The sequence below is a fragment of the Lepus europaeus genome, chromosome 6, assembly GCF_033115175.1.
Source record: "Lepus europaeus isolate LE1 chromosome 6, mLepTim1.pri, whole genome shotgun sequence".
NCBI lineage: Eukaryota > Metazoa > Chordata > Mammalia > Lagomorpha > Leporidae > Lepus > Lepus europaeus.
The window spans coordinates 111,924,312-111,939,942 of NC_084832.1; positions in this window are offsets into that span (position 1 = coordinate 111,924,312).

The window sequence follows — 15,631 nt, forward strand, 5'->3', positions numbered from 1 at the left end:
TCTAAAAATTTTTGTTTATTTATTTGAGAGGGAGAGTTACAGATAGAGGGAGAGACAGAGAATATTCTTCCTTCCGCTGGTTTACTCCCCAGATGGTTGAGCCTAAGCCAGGAGCCAGGAGCTTCTTTCAGGTCTCCCTCAAGGGTGCAGGGGCCCAAGCACCCAGGTCATCCTCTACTGCCTTCCCAGGCCTTAGCAGAGAGCTAGACTGGGAAGAGGAGCAGCCAGGACTAGAAGTGGTGCCGATATGGGATGCTGGTACTGGTAGCTTTGGGATCCGCAAGGAGGGAAGGCCTACACTTCCGGGAATGGAGAGGCCTACTTCCAGGGAAGAAAGTCCTTGTCAAGGTCCCTGCGGGTGCCTAAAGGTCAACCAATGAGGATCAGACCCGCCTCAACCTTTAACTCCCATTCCCCGAATCTATAAAGGGAGCTCTGCCAATCTCTGACGCACAACTTCCCCGGCCCCCACTCTGTTGGGACCATGGAACCTCGCCCGGGAGTGGAACCCCAATAAAAGCCTATGAATGAATTGATTCGTCGGCCTGGGAAGATCTGTTACGCGCCGGACACCTTACAGGTACAGCAAGCAGAGGATTAACACACTATGCCATAGCCCTGGTCCCAGTAAATAAATCTTTTTAAAATATATATATATATATTTATTTGAAAGGCGGAATTAGAGAGAGAGGGCTTCCATCTACTGGTTCACTCCCCAGATGGTTGCAATGGCTGGCGCTGAGCCAGGAGCCAAGAGCTTCTTCCAGAACTCCTTTGCAGGTGCAGGGGCCCAAGGACTTGGACTATCTTCCACTGCTTTCCCAGGCCATGGCAGAGAGCTGGATTGGAATTGGCGCTCATATGGGATGCTGGCACTGCAGGCAGCAGCTCTACCCATTATGCCACAGTGCCAGCCCCACAATAAATAAATCTTAAAAAAAAAAAAAAAAACAAACCAGAGGCCAGCGCCATGGTGCAGTAGGTTAATCCTCTGCCTGTGGTGCTGGCATCCCATATAGGTGCTGGTTCTACTCCCGGCTGCTCCTCTTCCAATCAAGCTCTCTGCTCTGGTCTGTGAAAGCAGTAGAAGATGGCCCAAGTCCTTGGGCCTCTGCACACGGATGGGAGACTGGGAAGAAGCATCTGGCTCCTGGCATCGGATTGGCATAGCTCCGGCCGTTGCGGCCACTTGGGGAGTGAACTAACGTATGGAAGATCTTTCTCTCTGTCTCTAACTCTACCTCTCAAATAAAGAAATAAAATCTTAAACAACCTAAGTGTTGCTAAAGTCAGACTCTGGAAAGAAGCAAGTGTCTGGTCTACTCTTCAAGATACTCTGCACTTTTTCTCATTCCAACAAGGACCTGACCTAACAGCCTGTTAATCTGTCTAATTCCTCACATAGTTAAGTAAATATCAGTGTCTCAAGAGTTAAATTCCTCAGGGCCAGCGTTGTGGCACGAGCTTTGAGTCCCTGCCACTCATGTGGGAGACCTGGAAGGAGTTCCAGGCTTCTGATTTCGACCTGATCCAGCCCTGGCCATAGAGGCCATTTGGGGAGTGCACCACTGGTTGGATGGAAAAATTTCTTTCTCTGTCTCTCCCCCTCTCTATAATTCTACCTTTCTAATAAATAATAAAATAGGCCAGCGCCTTGGCTTAACAGGCTAATCCTCCACCTTGCGGCGCCAGCACACTGGGTTCTAGTCCAGGTTGGGGCGCCAGATTCTATCCCGGTTGCCCCTCTTCCAGGCCAGCTCTCTGCTATGGCCCGGGAAGGCAGTGGAGGATGGCCCAAGTCCTTGGGCCCTGCACCCGCATGGGAGACCAGGAGAAGCACCTGGCTCCTGGCTTTGGATCAGGGAGATGCGCCAGCTGCAGCGGCCATTGGAGGGTGAACCAATGGCAAAAAGGAAGACCTTTCTCTCTGTCTCTCTCTCACTGTCCACTCTGCCTGTCAAAAATAAAAAAATATATATAGAGAGAGATAGATAGGTAGATAGATGTATATTTTTTCTAACTGTGAGAGAGTTTGGCGTAGAATTAGGGAGAAACTGAGGCAGGAAGACAGATACTGAAGTAGGCAGGCATACAGGTTAAAATCGATTAGGTTTGTGAGCTGGAAGACCACGCCTTTGCCACATCCCTGGGTGACCTCATGCCCCTACCTGACTACACCTGGGTGCCCATCAGACAATCAGGTTAATTAACCACTCCCCTTTGGAAGTGGGTTAAAAGCCAGGACATGGTGTATCCAGCCCTTTTCTTCCCTGGCATCTTGCCAGGAGGGGGCTGGCTGTAGCCCTGCGCCTCCCACGCCCTAGGCCTCCTGGCCTAGATGCTCCTCCATGTGGCTGGTTCCGGGTGCTCAGTATGAACCCAGATTTATCACTCTCTTAAATAAAGCTCTCACTCTCTATGCATCTTTCACACTAAATAAAAGCTTAAAATATACCATGCTGCCTCGTTTATCTGTGCCGGTATTTAGAATTCTTTAAATATTAGGCAAGAACCCTCTCAGGCTTATTAATATTGGGGATTTATTAATAAGCATATGGTGATATCATATGGCACCCCAAAGTCCGATGACATATGTGGCATCCCAGATGGCACTTCTGGGTAAATTTAAAGGGCAACATTTTGATGTAGATTTAGGGGGTCATTCCTAATACCAATACCCCAAAAAGAATCCAACTAGGCTCCAAAAGCTAGCAGTCCTGAATTAGTGATTTTTAACTGGTTTTCAAAATTTTGCAATACTGGAACAAAAATACTTTTTCCTGTATGTGATATACTTAAATTGTTTTTCTGGCAGCTGACTATAAAATAATCTTGGCTCAATTATAGAACTTACTATTATATTAGGCATAGCTATTTCCCTTGTGCCCTAATTAAATAAGGTTGAATCAGTTTTCTGCCTACAGCATTAATGCTAAAAAAAAAAAAAAATCCCCATTCCATTATCCTATATACCCTTGGAGAAATACAAAGTAGAAAAGCAATATCTTTCTTCTCCGAAAGAGTTAAAACTTCAGAAATTATATATTTTTTAACTCACTGGAAAATGGCTTCCACATTCCAAAGGATGGGGAAGGAAAACTATGAAATCATTTTGAACGGATTTGTTCAGAAAGGCAAGAGCTGTCTCATTTTCCACGTGGGCTGCCAAGTTCACCAGCCGTAGGGGGAAATGGTTTTACTCTTACTTTCTTACTTCACACACATTTTTTTAACTGCACTCTTATGGAAATGAAAATCCCATTTGGAGATCAGATTCTTCAGATGGATTTAATTCATAAACCATTTGACCAAGTCAATCAGACCAGGCTTAGGAGATGGCTTTTTTCTTTATAATGCTGTAGGCTTTGTGTATCAATCTTCTTACAGAAAGTCACTTTAGCAAGTGCTGCTTTGACTTTAGGTTTTGTACCTCATTACTTTGGGCCGCATTAAAATTTCCTTCTGAACAATGATTAGACTGCTTCTCTTAAAAAGCAGACTTTCTGAGTCAGTGTCTGCTTTAACCTCCTAGGATCTAGAGTCTCCCGCAGCCAGATTCACTGGTAGCTAAAGATGCTCCCAAGACCATTTTCAGCCCATAGCTTCGTTGCGTATTTGTCAAAGATGTGCAAGAACTGAGCAAGCAAATAGAACAAGCACATCTCTCACAAGAGCTCTCCTGCCTCCTCTCACTCTGAGACAGGGCCAGTGTCGTAACTTTCCTCCTCCCAGGCTTACTGTTGGAACGTACACACAAATTCCTTTATGGTACAGAACTGAAGCCTGTCGGATTTCACAGACGGCTGCATACCAGCACGCGCACCCACACTTAATACATACCCTGGGACTCGTGGAAGAAACTTCTGTTTTCAAGGGAAGCAAGAGTGAGCCCACCTTTTGCCACTTCATTATGTCAGAAGTTTGTCTCTCCCATTAGTAAATCCACTGAAAGCAGGGACTTCCTGCCAGCCAAATGGTGTAGATGGAAGGGATTCAAATATGTGAGACAGAACTCGCATTGTGTCTGGTCCTTTATAGAAGTTTTCTCTAGCCAAGAGAGCCGATTCTAATGTCTAGCTTTCTCCCTAGCCTGTTGTACCCCTAAGAACTGCTTCTTGGCTTTATCTACCCTTTTCCCCAGCCCAAAAGATTTCTGTACTCTTTGCCAGAGGCCCTACAAATCTTTGCATACGGTAGGTGTTCAATAAATACTTGCCAAGTAAATAAAAATACCAAATTTCATGACCTGTTTGCCAGACTATAGGAAATTATGACTGTGTCTGCCCACATGGATCTTGATCGGCTGCATTGAGCTGGAAGACACTTGTCAGTGATATGCTAATAGTGTAAACAGCTGCACTAGAGGAAGGAGGGAAGCTTTTAACATGTTTTGTAAGTGCTAAAATGTGTAATTTGTTTTGGGTAAACTCATTTTTGTTACTTAAATTAAACTTCACTTCCATCTCAATGGTAGGGAAATTGGTGAAAACCCGCAATGAGAAAGTTCACTGAAAGTTCTCGTGGAGGGTGGCTATGAAACGACACCCATTTTACTGCTAGATAAAAAAAGAACACATGCACTATTAAGTCTTCGGCCATAAGGTAAAGGACTGGTTCTCTTGAAACTGTTTAACTTCACAAAACCAGCCAACGGTTATGGGAGAATTGGTGGCAGTGAAGAAAAAGATTACCTTGGTACTTTGTCTCACATGGAAGAATTTCCAGGCCGACAAGGCAGAGAGAAAAGTAAGACTTATTTAAGTCAGAGATCTCCTGGTTGAGTGGCCAGCAGGAGTGCTCCAAGAGAGGCAAAACCCAAAGTAGCTGGTGGTAGTGGGGTTTTTCAATGCTCAATTTTTGGGAGGAAAAAAACCTGATCATCAGTTACAAGGTGGGGACGAAATCCATCAAAATAGCTGATTTGAAATCTTTGCCCTGTCTGGCTTGCTCCTGATGAAAAGAGACATCAGGAAGGGTGGGATAGGTAACTTGTTTTCATGGTAAATGGGGAACTCAGAAGGGTGGAATCACTTTCTATTGTTAGGATAAAACTGAAAGCTCCCAGGGAGTGGGACTGGCACTTTGACCTTGCTAAAGATTGAGAAAGGCAAGCATTTTGTACTCTTAGACTCTGGGTTTCCTCATTTTCCACCGGGACCAACCTGACTCTTTACACAACCAAACAAATTGTTCTCTTACTTCACAAAATAAGAATCTAGTGTTATCAGCTGTAGTGGTCCAACTCCACAGCTCCTTTGATAATTCACTGTGTTAACAAGCCATTGATCAAGGAGGAGAGTGCAGTTCATCTTAGCATGGGAAAAACACGTGCCCTGGTAGACACATCACAATAAGGAGACCCAGCCTGGCCAGAGAGTCATGGGGACCAAAAATGCAGACAAAAGGCAGGCGTTTGGTGCAGTGGATAGGTCGCTACCTGGGAAGCCTGCATCTCTTAGCGAAGTGCCAAGTTTGAACGCCAGTTCCTCCAGCTTCCTGCTGATGTGCACCCTGGGAAGGCAGCTGTTGGGTCTGTCACCCACATGGGGAACGAGGATGGAGTTCCTGGCTCCTGGTTGTGGCCTGGTTAGGTCCCTTCTGTTGTGGGCATTTGGGAGAGTGAACCAGTAGACTGAAGCTCTCTTTCTATCTCTGTCTCTGCCTTTCAAATGAGATGAAAATAAACAATAAGTGAATATTTAAAAAGCAGGCAACTGCACAGAATTTCCTCTTCTGCCTTTGGTTCTTCACTCTTACCAAGCCAGATGAGTGGAAGGCCTTTCTGGCAGGGCTTTTTTGCATCTCTGAAAGGAGATTTTACAAATTCCTACCTGATAGGATTGGAGGATTAAATGAGTTAATCCATGTAAAGTTCTTAGAACAGTGCCTGGCACAAGTAGGGACTCATACTAAATACTTGTTTCTCTTGCTGTGCTTCCTCTCTCAGGCCCTGGCAGGGCAGGCACCTCCTCCTATGCTGCAAGGATTCTTGAAGGAAACAGATTCATTAGAATTCCTCCCATTTACTGGCATTTACGGAGCACCAAGGACACTGCAGGAGGAAAGCACTTCATGTGGATTCACTCGTGGGCTCCTCATAATAACTAAAAATATTACCTACATTTTAGAGATGGGGAAGCAGGCCCCTTGAAACCAAGTCAAGTGAATCTCCCAGTTACTGGCACATGACTGGTGTGGGTTGGAAAAGGGGTGTGTGTGTGAGTGTGTGTGTGAGGCTCTAAACCTGACGCTCCTTTCTAGCAACCACATGAAAGGCATATATCCCAAGGACTCTAGCCAGCTGGGTTTTGTATCTGCCCTGACATAGCACCTTTTGAAGATGCTCAAAGGCCTGGCTTCCATTCTTGGCTCCTGCTCATGACTCCAGCTTCCTGCAAATGCAGACCCTGGGAGGTAATTGGGTTCTTGCCACCCATGTGGGACATAAAGGTTGGGCTCCCATTGTGGGCATTTGGAGAGTGAACCAGGTGAATAGGCAGATGGGATCTCTCTGTCTCTCTGCTTCTCAAAAAAAGAAAAAAAAAAGTCACTTATGAACACGAGCCCTGCTATCAAGTATTGGGGCCATCTTTTAGTGCAGCAGTTAAGTCACTGTTTGGAATGCCTGTGTTGTAAAGTTGCCACAAAACACACCAAGCACTGGAGTAAGGGAAAGGGTTTATTGACGGGGAAATCCAACAGGTCAAAGGGAAGAGGTGAAGAAAGATTTGGGGGGGGGAGAGGAGAGGAGAGAGAGAGAGGAGGTGAAGAAGAAAGAAAGACCTTGAGAGAGAGATGGCACCTGTGTGGAAAGCAGGTCCTGTTAAACTTTTGTGGGGGGTCAGGGAATCAGGGTGGGGTGGAGCTGACACCTGTGGTTGGGCCATCTGGTCACCTGGCTCCCAGCGATGGTGGTAGGGGCTACAGCCTAGGGTCCTGTCTGGGGCGTAGATGGTGTCACAGATAAGACTGTACCATTTTACTAGCATTCCTTCCATATCAGAGTCTCAGCTTCACTTCTGATTCCAGATTCCTGTCAATGAGCACCCTGGGAAGCAGCAGGTGATGGCTCACGCACTTGGGTCCCTGCCATTCACATGAGAGACCCAGATCGAGTCCTGGGCTCCTGGCTTTGCCCAGCCTGAACCAACCCCAGCTATTTTGGACATTTGGGGAATAAGCAGGAAGATGGGAGTGCTCTCTCTTTGTCTTTCTTCTCCCTACTCCCTTTGCCTCTCTAAAATAAAAAATAAAGCAAAGATGTCCTGAGTGCTTGGGTCCCTGCCACCCACATGGGAGACCCATGGAGTTCCAGGCTCCTGACTTCAGCTTAGCCCAGCCCAGTCATTTGGTGGGTGAACCAGTGGATAGAAGATTTCTCTCTCCCTCTCTCTCTTGCCCACTGTCTTGCTCTTGCTCTCTGTCACTCTGCCTTTTGAATAAATAATAAATCCTTAAAAAAAAAAAAAAAAAAACAGAGAGAGAGGACCTTCTATCTGAATTGGAAGCAGAATCTGAGGCAGGACTTGATCCCAGGCACTCCAGTATGACATGTGGGCATCCTAAGCAACAGCTTGACCTCTAGGTCCGAGTTTTAAAAGCCAATTGTAAAAGACAAAGGCAGAAATTTGAGTACAGTCTGAGTAATAGAGGCTTTTGGGGGATTAATGTTAAATTTTGTTAGTGTTGTGGGAAAATGGCAGAAGAGAAGTTATTATTACCTGTTTCCAAGCGGACAAGCCAAAGAGAAAAGCGAGATTTAAAGGTCTAAAAGCAAGATTTATTAGAGTCAAAGACTCCAGCCAGAGTGGCATGGACCAGGGCTGCAAGAGAAGCAAAACCCAAAGGATCCAGTGGCACTGGGCTTGTTAAGAACAATTTTGAAGGAAAAAAAATTGACAATCAGATTGGCATTCAGTTACCAGGCAAGGACAAAACCCTTCAAAAGGCCTGATTTACAACCCTTTATCATATCTGACTTGCTCAGGATAAAACAGAAAACCTTGCAGAAGGGTGGGATTGGTAACTTGTTTTCACAATAAATGGTGATCACTACTCCCTTGCTATTCTCATGGTGAATGTGGGGATTCCAAAGGAAGGACATTACATTCATGCTAAAGATAAGCTCTTGGAGGGAAGCAAGCATTCTACACCCCAAATTCCACTGGGACCACCCTGACTGCCTATTAACCCATCTAACTCCTCACATTAGGCGTGATAATGGAATTACGATTATAGGGAAGGTTATTTAGTTTGTTAGAAGTGCATATGAAAATATTTCAGGTTGAAATGTTGTGATGTCTAGAATTTATAATGGTTCAGCAAACATGGTAGCATATTAAGAATTATTAAATCCAGGTGATGACTACTATGGGTATTCATTATGTTACTCTATTTTTCTGTATATATAACTTTTTTTTTCCATAATAAAAAAATTAAAGGAAATGCATATTCCAGAGGTGGTGGTTTTGTAGTATGCAGCAGCAACTTTTACAAATGCTTCTTTTGCTAGTATTTTTTAAAATTAAGTAATTATATTTCGTTGAAAGAGAGAGCCAGATGGAGAGACAGACACCTGCTATCCACTGGTTGATTCCCCAGATGCCCACAACATTCCTGGCTAGGCCAGACCAAAGCCAGGTCTGCCACGTGTGTGGCAGGGACTCCACCACTTAAGCCATCACCTGCTGTTTCCTGGAGCACACTGTCAGAAGGAAGCTGGAACTGAGAGTGGAGCCGGAGTTGGAATGCAGACACTTCTGTTTGGGATACAGATATCCCAAACTGTGTCTTAGCTGCTGCACCAAATGCCTATCCTTTGCAAATTTATTTTCTTTAAAAGGTTAGACATAAAGTAGACACCAATAAATACCATACTACCCTTGAAGACACATTCTATATTCTCAGAAGTTGATGTTACTAATGCTATCTTAGTCCATTTGGGCTCCTGTAACCAAATTCCTAAGACTAGATAATTTATAAACAAACAGAAGTTTACTGTTCAAAGTCCAGGATCCAGGATCCAGGCACCAGCAGATTCAGTGTCTAGCCAGGAGGGCCTTTTCCTCACAAATGACATCTGCTATGCACCCTCACATGGTAAGGGCAACAGAGATGAACAAGCTCCATCAGGGTTCTTTTTTTTTTTTTTTCTTTTCTTTTTTTTTTTTTTTTTTAATTCTGCTTGTTTGTGAGGCAGAGAGAGAGAGAGAGGGTGCTCTCAGCTGCTGGTTTGATCCCCAAACACCTGCAATGGCTGGGGCTAGGCTGGGGCTATGCTGGGGCTGAAGCCTGCAACTGGGAACCCAATCCAAGTCTCCTATGTGGATAGCAGGGAGCCAACTACTTAAGCTATCACTGTGTGTGCATCAGTAGGAAGCTCTAATAGGGAGCAGAGCCAAGACTCAAATCCAGGCAGTTTGATATGGAATCTGGGTGTCTGCACTGGCAGTCATATGCCCCCCTGTTCCCAGGCCTACCTGGGAACCAACACATTAGGGATTACATTTCAACATAGGAATTTTGGAGGGGCACAATATTCAGATCATAACAGATGTATGTTTCATTCTCCTTATGATTATACTACGTGAAAAATAATTATGCTTTAAAGTAGCAGTGATTAACACTATCAGATTTTCTGTGGAAATACCTGTATATTTGCATAAGATGACCAGAACCTATAACATTTCAAATATATGTCAATAGCTCTTTATTCTAGGATTTAATAAAGCCCTGTTTTTATTTCCTTTTCTACCCAACTTGCTTTGCATCATCCACTGTCCTGCTTACACCTTCGGCTTCTTTGGTTCTTCCACCTTTTGGTTTAATGACATTGGGGCAATCTGTTATACCATCACAGAACACACTGAACACCGGAGTAAGGGAAGGGGTTTATTGGGGAAAACCCAACAGACTGGAGGGAAGGGCGAAGCGGGAAAAGGAGAGTAAGAGAGAAAGAGGAGAGAGGAGAGGATAGATGGTAGGCTAGACAGAGGAGAAGAGGAGGCTAGAGAGAGAGAAGAGAGACAAGAGGAGAGGAGAGCTGATGAGAGGCGCCAAGAAAGCTGGAGAGAAGAGCCAAGAGAGCCACGTGTTCAGGAACAGGTCCTTTTAAAACTTTGCCGGAGGACGGGAAGGGAAGCAGGAGCAACGAATCCCATTAGGATGGGGGTGGAGCTTGACAACAGTGGTTGGGCCATGTGGCCACCTGGCTTCCAGCAATGGCAGTGGGGGCTAGGGCCTAGGATGTAAATCAGGGTGTAGATCACACCATAGATAAAACTGCGCCATTTTCCTAATACAATCCAGTATGCTCAGAGTCCTCAGAACGCCTGTAAGCACCTCTATCACTCCATCCTACAAGCAGCCTCTTGTGGTAGGGCCTAATGGGCCAGCCAGTCAACCAATTCTTATGTGACTCCTAGATCTCCTAGATCTACTTGGGATGACTGTAACTTCTTCCCAAGGTGTTTTTTTTTTTTTTTTTTTTTTTTTTTTTTTTTTTTTTTTTTTAAACAGGCAGAGTGGACAGTGAGAGAGAGAGAGACAGAGACAGACAGGTCTTCCTTTTGCCGTTGGTTCACCCTCCAATGGCCGCTGCGGCCAGCACACTGCACTAATCCGAAGCCAGGAGCCAGGTGCTTCTCCTGGTCTCCCATGCGGGTGCAGGGCCCAAGCACTTGGGCCATCCTCCACTGCACTCCCGGGTCATAGCAGAGAGCTGGCCTGGAAGAGGGGCAACTGGGACAGAATCCGGTGCCCCGACCGGGACTAGGACCCGGGGTGCCGGCGCCGCAGGCGGAGGATTAGCCTTTTGAGCTGCAGCGCTGGCCCCCAAGGTGTTAGGAGTTGAGAATCAGAGAGACTTGCCAATTCCTTTCTGCTTGAAGATTTGAACAAGAGTGTTATTTAGAACATTTGGTGATTGGAATGGCGTGGGCTCTGGGCATTCAGAATGGATGCAAACTGTGTTACAGTAGGAGGGGCTTGGAGGCCCCTGATGTGGTTATTGTTGTCTTTGCAGTTGCTGGATCATAGGGAGGCTTTGGCAACCCTGCGAAAGGAACTGGTTTGGATATTAGTTTGGTGGTTGTATATCTGCTGAAGACCCATGTGTTAAAGGCTTGGTCTCCAAACTCTTATATTATGGTACTAAGAGAATGGGTGTTTTTCTGGCTCCTGGCTTCAGATCGGCCCAGGTCTGGCTGTTGTGGCCCATTGGGGAGTGAACCAACGGAAGGAAGATCTTACTAACTCTCCCTCTGTAACTCTGCCTTTCAAATAAATAAATAAATAAATAAATCTTAAAAAAAAAAAAGTGGATGAGAGCTTAATGTAACTCGGGGGTTGAGATGTGGAGCTTTGGGAAGTGATTAAATTGGGTTAGGTTGTTAGGCGGTGGGGCTGTAAGGAAAGACTCGGACACGGCGTTCCTTCTTCCCGTGTGAAGCTCTGCACTAACCTGGGGCTCTGACTGAAAGTCTGCAGTCCTCAGATGCTAAGTCAGTGGGGCTGCCTGATGTGAACTTCCAGAACTGAGAGCTGTAATGTATGAATGAATAGTTTATCTCTGCTATTTGGTTGTATTAAGGAAAAGCTAGTTAATAGAGGTACCTAGGGAACAGGAGGCTTTTTAGGGAACTTGCACAAAAGCAATTTACTTGCAGTATAGATATCTTTCAGTATTTTTTAATTTTTTATAAACTGAAAGGCAGAGGTATAGAGAGAGGGAGAGAGGAAGAGAGAGAGACAGAGAGCAAGCGAGCAAGTGATCTTCCACCCTTTGGTTCACTCTCTTAATAGCCACAATGTACAGGGCTGGGCCAGGCTGATACCGGGAGCCCAAAATTCCATCCCAGTCTCCCACAGGAGTCCATGGGCCCAAGCACTTGTGCTATCCTTCACTACTTTTCCAGGTGCATTAGCAGGGAGCTAGACCAGAAGTTTAGCAGTCAGGGGCCAGTGTTGTGGTGTAGCAAGTAGTTAGCACTGCATCCCATATGGGTGCCACTGGGGAGTGAATCAGCAGATGGAAGATGTGAGTGTGTGTGTGTGTGTGTGTCTCCCTCTCTGTAACTCGGACTTTGAAATAAACAAATAATTATTTTTTTAAAAAAGTGTAGCAGTCAGGTCTTGAACTGGCATCCTTACGGGATGCTGATATTGCAGGCGGCAGCTTAACCTGCTGAGACCAAACACCTGCTAGCTCAGTATTTTATTTTAAAATTTATATTTAAATAAATAAAACTTTATTCTGATTTGTTTGAAAGGCAGAGTGACATACACAGACACATACACAGAGATAGAGACAGACACTTGTTTACTACCTAAATGCCTTACAACAGTCAGGGCTGGGCCAGGTTAAAGCCAGGAACCTGGAACTCCATCCAGTTCTCCCACTCAGGCAGTGAGTACTTGAGCCATCACCTGCTTCTTCCCAGAGAGCACATTAGTAAGAACTGGATTTGGAAATAGATCCTAGATTCCAAAGCAGGCACTCCCTATATGCAAAGTGGGAGTTCCAAGCAGACTCTTCACCACTTCACCAGATGCCTGCCCCATTGTTCAGTATTTTCAACAATGGCTTGTGATGCTTGAGAGCTCAGGGCAAGCAAGCTTCCTGCCATGTTGTTACAATGTCTCTCTTATAATTTCCTTTAAAATGCTTCCTTATAAACAATGTAATGTGCTTGTGTGTAAATTAACTTTAATCTACCCTCTAGGGAAGTTAGTTATCATTAGAGTTACCCTATTAGGAATTCATACTCCAGGGGTGGTTAGTTATAGTTTGAAGTGCCCTAATCAGGAATCTCTACTCCCTAGGTGGCTACTTAAGCATTTCAAGGATCTTTATTGAAATTTATAACAGAAGGTTCATTAATTAGCATGAAAGATGTTAGAAATACTTTTTTCATTGGTGAAATGAATGGTGTCCCATATATACGGCTGGCTAGATATCACTCTTATGTGAATGAGCTCCATGAAAACCTGACAAGGGCTGGTGTTGTGGCGTAGCTGATTAAGCTTCCACCTGTGATGCAGATATCCTACATAGGTGCCAGTTCGAGTCCCAGCTGCTCCACTTCCTATCCAGTTCCCTGATAATGCACCTAGGAAAGCAACAGAAGATGGTTCAAGTGCTTGAACCCCTGCAACCATATGGGAGACTTAGATGAAGTTCTGGGCTCCTGGCTTCATCATGGCCCTGCCCTGGCTGTTGGGGATGGAAAATCTGTCTGTCTTACCCTCTCTCTGTAACTCTGCCTTTTACATCAATAAATCAATCTTAAAAAACAAAAAAGGAAAAGAAATTTGACCAGAGTATCATGAGAACAGGATATTTATGGGGTCTATGCATAACTATATACCCAGTGCATGAGATGGTAGACAGTGTATTCAATATATAGTGAATAAGTTGTTAGAAAACCCAGCAAACTACCACCTTTTGGGTTCTATACCAATCTGTGTTGTTACTCCTTCTGCTTAGTCATCAGTTCTACTCTAGGAGGCCTGTGCTAAGAGACCTGAACAAAAGGCTGGCTGATAGAGCTGTTGTGTTGGCTGTTGCTGCAGCCACCTCAAAGTGGACCTCTCACAGGAGATGCTCTGACATGCGGGAGGCAGAGAGGAAGCATTTTCCTAACATCATAGGAGCAGGTTGTATGACTATTTCTTTTGTTCTTTAAAAAAATGATTATTTATTTATTTGAAAGGCAGAGTTACAGAGAGGCAGAAACAGAGAGAGGGAGAGAGAAAGAGAAAGTCTTCCATCCACTGGTTCATGCCCCAAATGGCCTCAATGACTGGAGCTGGCCCGATCTGAAGCCAAGAGCCAGGAGCTTCTTCTAGGTCTCCTATGCAGGTGCAGGGGCCCAAGGACTTGGACCACCTTCTACTGCTTTCCCAGGCCATAGAAGAGCTGGATGGGAAGTAGAGCAGCAGGGACTCACACTGGAGCCCATATGGATACCGGCAATGCAGGCAGTAGCTTTGTTTGCTATACCACAGCACTGGCCCCATCTTCTATTAATTTTTAATTAATTATTTTGTATCTGTTTGAAAGGCAGAAAGAGACAGCAGAAGTCTTCCATCCATTGATTCACTCCCCAAATGTGCACGACAGCGGGGCTGGGTCAGGCCAAAACCAAGAACTGGGAACTCTAGGTCTTCCATGTGGGTATCCTGGACACAAGGTCTTGAGTCATTATCATGGCTGTCTCTGAATCAGGAACAGAGCCAGGACTGAAACTCAGGCACTCTGATTTGGGCTACAGGTGTCTAAAGCAGTCTCATAATACCTGCCTCCCTTTTTCTCATTTTTAGGAAACAGAGTCTGTCATAGCAGAATGCTAAGGCTTGCATAGAGGAGGAAATAGCAGAAGACATAGGTGAGCTTATCAATGGACAGACAGGAAATTAAAGGATTTTGCTTCTTAGGGTTTTAGTTTTTGGGGAAATGGGCAATCATGTTTCTGTATTTGTTTACGTACATTGATTAGGAAATATATATATATGTATATATACATATATATATATATATTTTAAAACTTGGTCTTTTAAAAAGCTTTTATTTATTTGAAAGGTAGAGGGATAGACAGAGACAGACAGGCAGACAGAGAGATCTCTGATCTGCTGGTTCACTCCCCAGATGCCTGTGATAGCCAAGGCTAGTCCACAAAGTCAAAGCCGGGAGCCAGGAACTCAATCCAGTTCTCCCGCATGGGTGGCAAGGACCCAAGTACATGAGCCATCACCCATCCCTCCCAAGGTGCTCAATAGCAGAGAACTACTAGAGTCCAGTATCTTGAACTCAGCACTCTGATATGGAATGTGGATGTCCCAAGGGGCAGCTTAACTGCCGGTGCCTCAATGCCCACCCCTAATTAGGGGATTAATTTGGCTAGTTTCAAAAAGACTAACTCGGTAAAAGATTTCTTCTGAGTTTTTATCCATGGGGATAGGTGGCACTGCAAAATGAGGTCATTTAAAGACCCAGGTTCCTCTTCTTTGTGACTCTCATCCTAGGACATGTCCTTGTCATGGCATGCTTGACTCACACAGCTTCACCCCCACCTGTCTGTGTCCCAGCCCTTTACACGTGGGCAGGAAGAATGAGAGAAGGGAGAGCAAGCAGTTTCCTAATGAGGATGTGACCACTTCTCCTCTCAACTTATTGGTCAGAACATAGTCACATGGCCTAATCTAGCTATCAGGGATGCTAGGAGGAAGTGTTCCCAGCAGATATATGTGGTGGTAGTGACAGAGGAGGAGGGTTAGTAGGTTCTGCAGAAGCAAAGCAACCCAACAAAACACACTTTAAAAAATAACTTGGGGGGCTGGCATTGTAGCACTGTGGGTTAAGCTGCTGCCTACGACACCATCATCCCTTATGAATACTGGTTCAAGGCCAAACTGCTCCACTTCTGATCCATGTGCCTAGGAAAGCAGCAGAAGATGGCCCAAGTGTTTTGGCTACTGCTACCCACATTGGAGACTAGGATGGAGTTCCAGTTTCCTGGCTTTGGCTTAGCCTGGCCCTGACCATTGTGGCCCTTTGGGGAATGAACCAGTAGAAGATGACTCCTCTGTCTCTCCCTGTAACTCTGTCTTTGAAATAAATAGATCTTTAAAA